Raw genomic sequence first — 8,964 nt, 5'->3', positions numbered from 1 at the left:
AAGCCTGGGTCCTGGGTGCCAGAGGGAAGCTGGAACCAACAGCTGGGGGAAGGAAGGCCTACTCTTGCACGAATTTCATGTTTTGGGCCTCTAGTTAGAACATAATTTCCAAACTATTTTTATAGTGTAAAAAGCGAGGTAAGAACGGTGTTTTGTAGGCTACCAGCTGTGGAAGTGGGGCTGGGGCATGTGAGATAGGTGCACACATATTGCTGGAAAAACCTCAAGTTGTTCCTGGGAGAGGAACTGGGGGCCTGGGGGCGAGGCTGGAAGAAGTACCTTGTGTAAGAATACTCTCTGGCTCATTTGCTTTGGATGCCATGTGCAAATTCACGTTTTTAAGGCCCTCACCCTCCAATAGCTCAGAGGTACACGTGCCACCCAGGCTGCTCTTCTATGGGGTCAACTCCCTCCCTCTAGGACAGTGATGGCAAACCTGTGACACACATGTCAGAGGTGACATGTGAACTCATTATTTGGTTGATTTTTTCTTTGTTAAATGGCATTTAAATATATACAATAAATATAAAAAAAAGGAAGTCCTACTCTTGCAAGAATTCCATGCTTTGGGTCTCTAGTTAGACCATAATATCCAAACTATTTTTATAGTGTAAAAAGCGAGGTAAGAATGGTGTTTTGTAGGCTACCAGCTGTGGAAGTGGGGCTGGGGCATGTCAGATAGGTGCACACATATTGCTGGAAAAATCTCAAGTTGTTTCTGGAGAGGAACTGGGGGACTGGGGGAGAGTCTGGAAGAAGTTCCTTGTATAAGAATACTCTCTGGTTAGTTTGCATTGGGTGCCCTGTGCAAATTCACCCTCCAATGGCTCAGAGGTACACATGCCACCCAGGCTGCTCTTCTATGGGGTCAGCTCCCTCCCCCTAGGATGTTAAAATCTGGGCAGGTAACACATGGAAGTAATGATGAGCTTTTCATACAGGACAGAACTGCATGGTCTACATTAGAACAGGCCACACAGGTGCCCTGAGAAAGATGGTGGCAAAGGACCGCGGGTGGGAGTTTTCAGACATGACCTGCAGCCAACTTGGCTCCAGCATTTTGTTGTTGTTATTAATCCTCATCTGAGGACATTTTTTCCTGTGATTTTTAGAGAGAGTGGAAGGGAGAGGGAAGGAGAGAGAAAATAACACCCGTATGTGAGAGACGTATTGAGGGTTATCTCCAATAAGCACCCCAACCAAGGTCAGGGATGGAATCTGCAACCGTTGAATGTGCCCTTGACCAGGAATTGAGCCTGAGACCCTTTGGTGCTCTAAACACTGAGAACACTGGCCAGGGCCTGGGCTCTAGTCTGAAAAATCATTTCCAAAACGTGACCTCAGAACCCAGAGGATGGCAAACTAACACCTCAATGTCAACCTGAGGGCATTAAACATTTATTACCACAAAGATACAAGAGAGCACCACATTTTTTAAAATATACTTTAATGATTTTTTGCAGAGTGGAAGGGAGAGGGATAGGAAGTCAGAAACATTGATCAGCTGCCTCCTGCTACTGGGGATGTGCCCACAACCAAGTACTGAGGATATGCCCACAACCAAGGTACGAGCCTTTGGCTGGAATCAAAACTGGGACCCTTCAGTCTGCAGGCCAAACCGGTTAGGACAAGAGCAGCACATTTTTAACAAGGGCGAAGGGTCTGTAACCTTTTTTGTTTCACAGTCTTGCGACTGCAAAAATGATACCTGCAGAGGAGAATATGTTCAGCGTGAGGCTTGGCAGCTTGTGGAAATGTCACCTGAGATTTTTTTTTTAAACCTGTGGCTTTGGGTGGGCCTGGCAATGAATTTGGGGACTGGGGTGCCCCACCTGCCAACAGGTGACTTTCCTTAGAGTTCAGAACCTGGGGGGTTCTTCATACATTGCTTCTGGAAAGGGAAAATGTGCCAGCCACTTTGGAAAAACAGTCTAGCAGTTCTTCTAAAGCCCGCCCAGTTGGGGGCAACAACCCAGCCATGAGATGCAGGACACCTGGCCTCCTCCTTTTCCTGTGGGCGTCTTTGCTAAAGACGAGCCTCCCTTAGGGCTCAGCTGCAGAATGTGGCTCCTTATGAGGAAGCCCTTATATGGGGTGAGATGTATAGGTGTTTAGAATATATAGGGGTGAGAAAACAAAATCTACCCTCACCTCCACCTAAGTGCTATGAAACCCAGACAGTTCCACTATGCATTCCCCAGCCAGGAAATACAGTCCCTCAGCTCCACGGCCTGCTGTGTGAGCTGGGAGGCACAGTGGCACAAGGGCAGGATTGGAGGTCAGAGGACTGGGGTCCAAGTCGTGGTAGTGCCTCAGGCTCAAGCTCTGCTCTTGAATAAACAAAGTACTGGCACAGCCCCAGTGACCTCTGACCCTTCCAGCACCACGCCCAGGAATCAGGCCTATGACCATGTACTGTCAGCACAGCTAAGTCATGCAGCTGAGCAAGGTCTTCTTATGTGTTTTCAAAAATAGTTTAAATATTCTTCCCTCTGGCTTTCCTGGGTGGCCTTAGACACGTTATGTGACTCTGCGAACCCCATTCTTCTCACCTTAACATGAGAGCAGGTGAGAGGTGATGGAGTTTCCTTCAGACCCTGACATCCGTTGGTGGTCATTCTTTCAGACACTGACATCCGTTGTTTTGTATCATCCTCTATTAAGGTCACCTTTTTTCTTGCCATATTGTAAACACTGTTATGTTCTCTCCCTACTCTCACCAAGTAAGATTCCATCCTCTCAGCAAGAGAAGAGCTTGCCACTGGGAGCTAGACCCTCACACAGTCTGTATTCCTCTCAGGCCTCAGTCTCCAAACAAAACAATTTGTATGAATAAATGCACCCAATGGAAATAATCCCAAGATTTCCTACAGCTACTGCCTGGGTGCTTTCCTTCTTGTCTGAGATAAAATGGAATCTTCTATTGGCCTGTTTCTCCAACTCATGCCTTAAATTGATGTCTTGCTCTGGCCAAGTTGAATTTGGCTTAAGGAAAACGATGACTGATTTTTCAAGTAAATGAGATGGATAGATGGAAAGATGCAGAATTGAACGGAATAGCTGGGTAGATGAATGGCTGCATGGATAAGTGCATAGGGCAGGGTTAAGTGGATGGAGAGAAAGGGATGAAGGAATGAGTGGGTAGAAGGATATGGAGGTGGATGGGTGGGTGATTGAATATATGCATATATGTTTGCAGAGATAGATTAATAAGGAAATAGAGAAACAACACTTAGGTGTAATGCATGATACTCACTCAGTCCCATTTTCTCCACTTTGCACTGTGATATTCGAAGCCCCCAGTTTGTACCGGAAGATATTTAGCCAACGTTTTTTCCAGAGGAACGTAACCTTCTGGATTTTTCCAACGTTGATGTCCACATCAATGTCACGCACATATTTTGTACGTGGTTTGAGGGATCCTCTGCAAACATAGACATAAAGTGTTCTATCAGCTGGATAGATGAATACCCTAGGGTGTGAGCAACCTGTTGTTATTCCAAACAATGGCTGCTGCTGTTGGCTTTCTGCAATTCCCTTCACTGCCTCCATACACATCCAGGGACGCTAAAACACAAACATATCTGTGAAGAACACACCTTTAGAATAATACTGGACTCTAGATTTCCACTGTCTTGATTGGTATCTAGATTGATGTCAACTACTGGGGCGGCATATTGACTCTTTAATTTCACTGCAGGACTCCTTATCTTTGTTTAAAGATGCATTTACTTTGCAGCCGGGGTCATCTGTGGGCATCTCATATGTAGCATAACAAGTAGTCAAAGAACTTTAACTTAACATGAAAATTATTATGCGAACTTATTTCAAAAACAGAATCTAATTTTACAGCACAGTTATCCAACACATTTTTACCAAGCTCCTCATATACCCACAAGAGCTAGGAGCTGAGGCTACCATATCAACAGGAAGCTAGTTTCAGGCTTCAGGTGGAACTTTTTTTTTTGTGTGTGTGGGATGGGAAGTGTGCTGGGCTGCACATCTGGTGCTTCGGCCAGGCGGGGCATGCTGTGCTCTCTGTTCCTTGAACACATAGATAGGAAGGTGGTCACTGTACTGATGCTGTACTGTGTTGGGAACAAATTGTGTAATCAAGGCTTTGTAACTAACTTTGTGGTTTTTGCAAATAAAAATGCTGTAACTCCTGTAGTTGGCACTGTAGTCCAGCCTTTGCTTCGGCAGGGTGCTGTAACTGTAGTCGCTGGCCAGCTTAATAAAGGCTCCTAAATCTTGATCTGAGCCCTGGTGGTCCTCTCCGTGGATCGCCCCATTACAGAAGGAGTTGCCATATAAATGTGCCTTATAAAAGGAGAACATGATATTCATAAAATTTAAGCAGGGCCTGGTTGGTGTCGCTCAATGGACTCATGAACCAGGAGATCACAGGTCAATTCCTGGTCAGGGCATATGCCCAGGTTGTGGGTTTGATCCCCAGTAGGGGGTATGCAGGAGGCAGCTGATCAATCATTCTCTCATCATTGATGTTTCTCTCTCTTCCTCTCCCTTCCTTTCTCTAAAATAAAATTAAAAAATTTTTAAAAACCAACAATAACAACCCGACAACTTCAGCAAGAAGGAAGAAGTGATTGGCAATCCAGAAGGAGTCAGCCTTTAAAATCGCGAGTGCTTCCTCTCTGGGCCTCCCTCTTCCCCTATGGCAGTGTTGGCGAACCTACGGCACGCGTATCAGAGGTGACCTGCAAACTCATTTTTTAGGGTTGATTTTTCTTTGTTAAATGGTATTTAATTATATAAAATAAATATAAAAAATATAAGTCTTTGTTTTAATATGGTTGCAAATATCAAAAAATTTCTATATGTTGCCGAAACCGGTTTGGCTCAGTGGATAGAGCTTCAGCCTGCGGACTGAAGGGTCTCAGGTTCGATTCCGGTCAAGGACATGTACCTGGGTTGTGAGCACATCCCCAGTGGGAGATGTGCAGGAGGCAGCTGATCGATGTTTCTCTCTCATCGATGTTTCTAGCTCTCTATCTCTCTCCCTCCTCTCTGTAAACAATCAATAAAATATATTTTAAAAAAAATTTCTATATGTGACATGGCACCAGAGTTAAGGAAGGGTTTTTCAAATGGTGACATGCCGAGCTCAAAAGGTTCACCATCACCGCCCTATGGGGTGATCGATTTAGATGCTAAGAGACTTCCTTCGACTCTGACATTCTAGGATATAAGGTTCTGTATGGATAGATGTGTATGGAAGTTTATACCCAATATTGTATAAATAATCTATTAGGGAAAGTATGGTAATTTCACTTTACTATCAAACTTACTTGAAAATTCCATATTGCTTTGAGTTTCCATTGCTTCCATGTAAAGCAATCCTGAAGGACCCACTCCTTGTCTTTTTTCCAGCGAGTGTGACTGCTACCCTATATCTCCAACCTGTGCAAAGAAAAGATACTATCCGTTCAATGAACTCATCTTGTTGGAAAAAAAAAATGACCCATGGGAGCATCCTTGTTCCAAGCTCTGAATCCCCCATGAGTGGGAGGTAAGGACGAATATAATGAATGGTTTCCTTCAATGCAGTTGGGGGTCTCCAGGAATTCTGATGTAGGTGGGGGTGAGGGACTCAGGGGGAAGTAAATATTGCAGCTCAGCATAATCTCTTGCCAACCCAGCCAGGTATGTTTTCAGATGTATGGAGGGCAGCTGGTTAATATATCCTGGTACCCAGGTGCCCACCACTGACTGTACCAGGAAGACCACTGGGAAAGGGAGATGTCTGGGCTCCAACATTTGGATAAATCACTTACTGTTGCCTTCTTTGGTTTTACTTTTGATATTTTCCCATGCCATGGATATATTCTCAGTGGGAAAACAACACAGATAATTTTTAAAAAAATGAATAAACCTTTCTCAGTGCTCTGTCCACCTGCCCTCCATCTCAGGGTCTTCCCAGTTTGGTCTGTAGACTTAACCAAGCCCGGCGGGGTGATTTGCTGCCCGGGGACAATTGGCATTGCCTGGAGATGTTCTTGATTGTCACACCCAGGGAATGGGGTGGGTGATTTCAGGGCTACTGGCATCTCGCTGGTAGAGGCCACGGATTTGCTAACCATACTGCAATGCACAGGACAGCACCCCAGTAACAAGTGATCCAGTCCCGGATTCCAGTAGAGCTGAGGTTGGGATACCCTGACCTAGAGCTCTCTATGAGCATTTACACACACATATATGACTGTATAAAAAGTTAGGCATTTGCCTGTATGGCATGGCTCAATGGGACAGTGTTGACCTGTGAATCAGGAGGTCATGGTGTAGTTCTTGGTCATGGCACAAGTCCAAGTTTCAGGCTCGATGCCCAGGAGGGTTGTGCCGATCAATGATTCCCTCTCATCAGTGATGTTCCTATTTTTTCCTCCCTCTACCTTCCTCTTTGAAATCTATAAAAATATATGTTATAATACATAGGCTTATTCCCCTTCCATAGAGAGGATGCACTGCTCTTCTCCATTCTCTCCATCCAACTCCACAACAGACTGACTCACCGCTCTTTTCTGTCCTGTCCTGTGCTCCCTAAGGTCGGCCTCACCAGGGGTCCTTGCCGCTGGCTTTCCCGTGGGTTCAGCCCATCAGAGGCTTGCAAGGAGGCCAGCAGCAGGAGGAGGGAGATGAGGTGCTTGCTCCCCTGCAGCCTCCTTGTTCTAGTACCAGGTCCTGGCAGTAGCTGCCTTCACTCCATTCCTGGAGCCCCACAGCCACTAGATTCTGGGCGCCTCAGCATCCCTCGTTTGTTCTTTCAACCCTGTCCCCTCCTCCGCAAGCGGGCCCTCCAGTGAGGTCTCCTCGTTGAACCACTAGAATGAGCTCTGTCTTCTGCAGAGACCCTGACTGGAACAGGGTATATTACCTGATGGTTTGCGATTTGTCTTTTTACTTAATATGCCTTAGAGGTTTTCTAGATCCTTCCTTGAATGGTTACATACAGGATGTGGTTAACAAGTGGTGGATATCTAGCTTTCTCCCCGCGTTCTCTTGGTATTAAAATCAGTGCTGCGGTGAACATCCTTGAATACCTTCTCCCGCACACATGCAAGTGTTTTCCGAAGGTGCGTTCTGACTTAAAGGAATATGCTTGCAAGACTTTATAGATACTGCCATCTGTTAGCATTTATGTTAAGTGTCACAAATATTTGATGAAATACTCTGTGTAAACCGTGTTTTGTAAAGTGCTGCCTAAATGTTTTTCAATGTAAAACTCCCTTGGAAAATAAATGCTCTTCTCTTCAGCCATCATGTAATATTAATTATAACAAACAAATCTTGATGCTTTTTCTATCTTCTTTTTAAGTGAGAAGCTGGGCAAAATAACTCAACAAACCATAGCATACTTACCTGTGTGTAAACAGGGGGGGACTAGCATGGTGGGTAATCATGGGGTGCCTTTGCCCCATTTTGCCTTCCTCTGTTAATGGATCCACCCCCACCCATTTATCCATCACCCACCATCCATCCATCAATCTATCCATCCATCCATCACTCCTCCATCCATTCATCCCCCTACCCCTCTATCCCTCCATCCATCCATCCATCCATCAATCTATCCCTCCCTCCCTCCAATCATCTACTCATCTATCTAACCATCTTTCTATTCATCTAGAGTAGTAGGCCTTTCACTCATTCACTCACTCAATTGATCAATTCATCTTCCCATCCATCCCTCCCTCCCTCTTTCAATCATCCACTCATCCATCTAATCATCTTCCTATTCATCTGTCCCTCTACCCTCCATCCATTCATTAATGCATGGTTCTCACCTATGCCATGCAGGCATCCTTTGAGAATTTTTCAGAATGAAAAGTTGGGGATCTAGGGAAGGCCCCCCGGGTCCGGTCTGTGCCATCTGCCGCCTGCCCACCCCGCTCCCCGGAGGAAGAACGCTCTGCGAGGCTCAGCGTTACCAGCACCTCCTCTACTAGTCGTGGAGTTACATCTCTGCTCTGTTCCAAGCCACAGGGACAAAACCAACAACCACAGAGCCACCCCACCCTTCTCAGGCCCCTGGGGAGACCCACCTTCTGAAACTCCTCATAGGAGGCACATGGGTAGCCCAGGAAGCCGTCAGGGTTGAGGATGCTGCTGGAGTAGTACTTGTAGCTTCTCAGGTGATTGCAGGCTGCTAAGTCTCGGATTCCTGAGGAAGCAAAAGCCATGGGAGCTGACAGGAGACTCTCACTTTTGATGCTTGAATATTCTAATCTGAATAAGGAGTCACCTCCTCATTACATAGAGGGGTGTCAGCACTCCTGAAGGCCTCAGTCACAATTCCAAGTTCCTGTCATTGACTTAAACATACATTGGGGCAAGTAGTTAATGAACAATATTTACAGCACATAGAGGTGGTATCCGGGGCGCTTCTTTAGTCATGGGGTTTGGCTCTGGTTGCTTTCCTCTGCCCCTCACATGCTTGTGTGCTGAGCAGGGCCTCCTTGGACCTGGGCAGATGCTGGGGAGGGACGAGTTCTAACAAGGCGTGTGTCCAATGCTCCAGGGGTCAAGCTTCTGACAGAAGTGAAGGATGAGGGCTGTGGGCCTTTGGGAGAGTGAGAAAAATATATAGAGAAAGGAGAGACACACACACACACACAGAGAGGTTGGGTGGAAGAGAGAGAAGAAGAGAGAGAGGCAATAGCTTTCAAAAGAAATCTTAGACTGCCAGCCAGTTGTTGAATGTTAAGGCCCAGATTGCTTGGTCTTCTGATTTTTCATGAGAAACCTGCATCGTGACTTTGACATGACAATGTTCCATGCTTACATGACAGCAGTGCATTCCCTCTTTAAAACCGCTCCCTGTGAAGGCTGTCCACCAGCTACTGTTGGCAGGGTTGGGCCAGAGGACCCCAGTTTGAGATCCAGGGACCATACCTGCAGGGCCTGTCCCAGAATGCAGCTTTTCTGTGCCCATGGCCCCAGGCGGAGAAA

At 46.1% G+C, this 8,964-nt stretch overlaps 1 long non-coding RNA gene across 1 annotated transcript; it reads right to left on the bottom strand.

The window, feature by feature from the left end:
* Positions 1-1,672: 1,672 nt before the first annotated feature.
* LOC107185044 lies at positions 1,673-5,420 on the bottom strand. Its single transcript, XR_001515949.1, has 3 exons — positions 5,310-5,420; positions 3,257-3,424; positions 1,673-1,708 (listed from the first exon to the last, which is right to left on the bottom strand). It is a non-coding gene; the product is annotated as an uncharacterized LOC107185044 (long non-coding RNA).
* Between the last annotated feature and the right edge of the window lie 3,544 nt (positions 5,421-8,964).

Source organism: Myotis davidii, unplaced genomic scaffold, assembly GCF_000327345.1.
Source record: "Myotis davidii unplaced genomic scaffold, ASM32734v1 scaffold1609, whole genome shotgun sequence".
In the NCBI taxonomy this organism is placed as follows: Eukaryota; Metazoa; Chordata; class Mammalia; order Chiroptera; family Vespertilionidae; genus Myotis; species Myotis davidii.
This window is presented reverse-complemented; position numbering and strand designations above follow the sequence as displayed.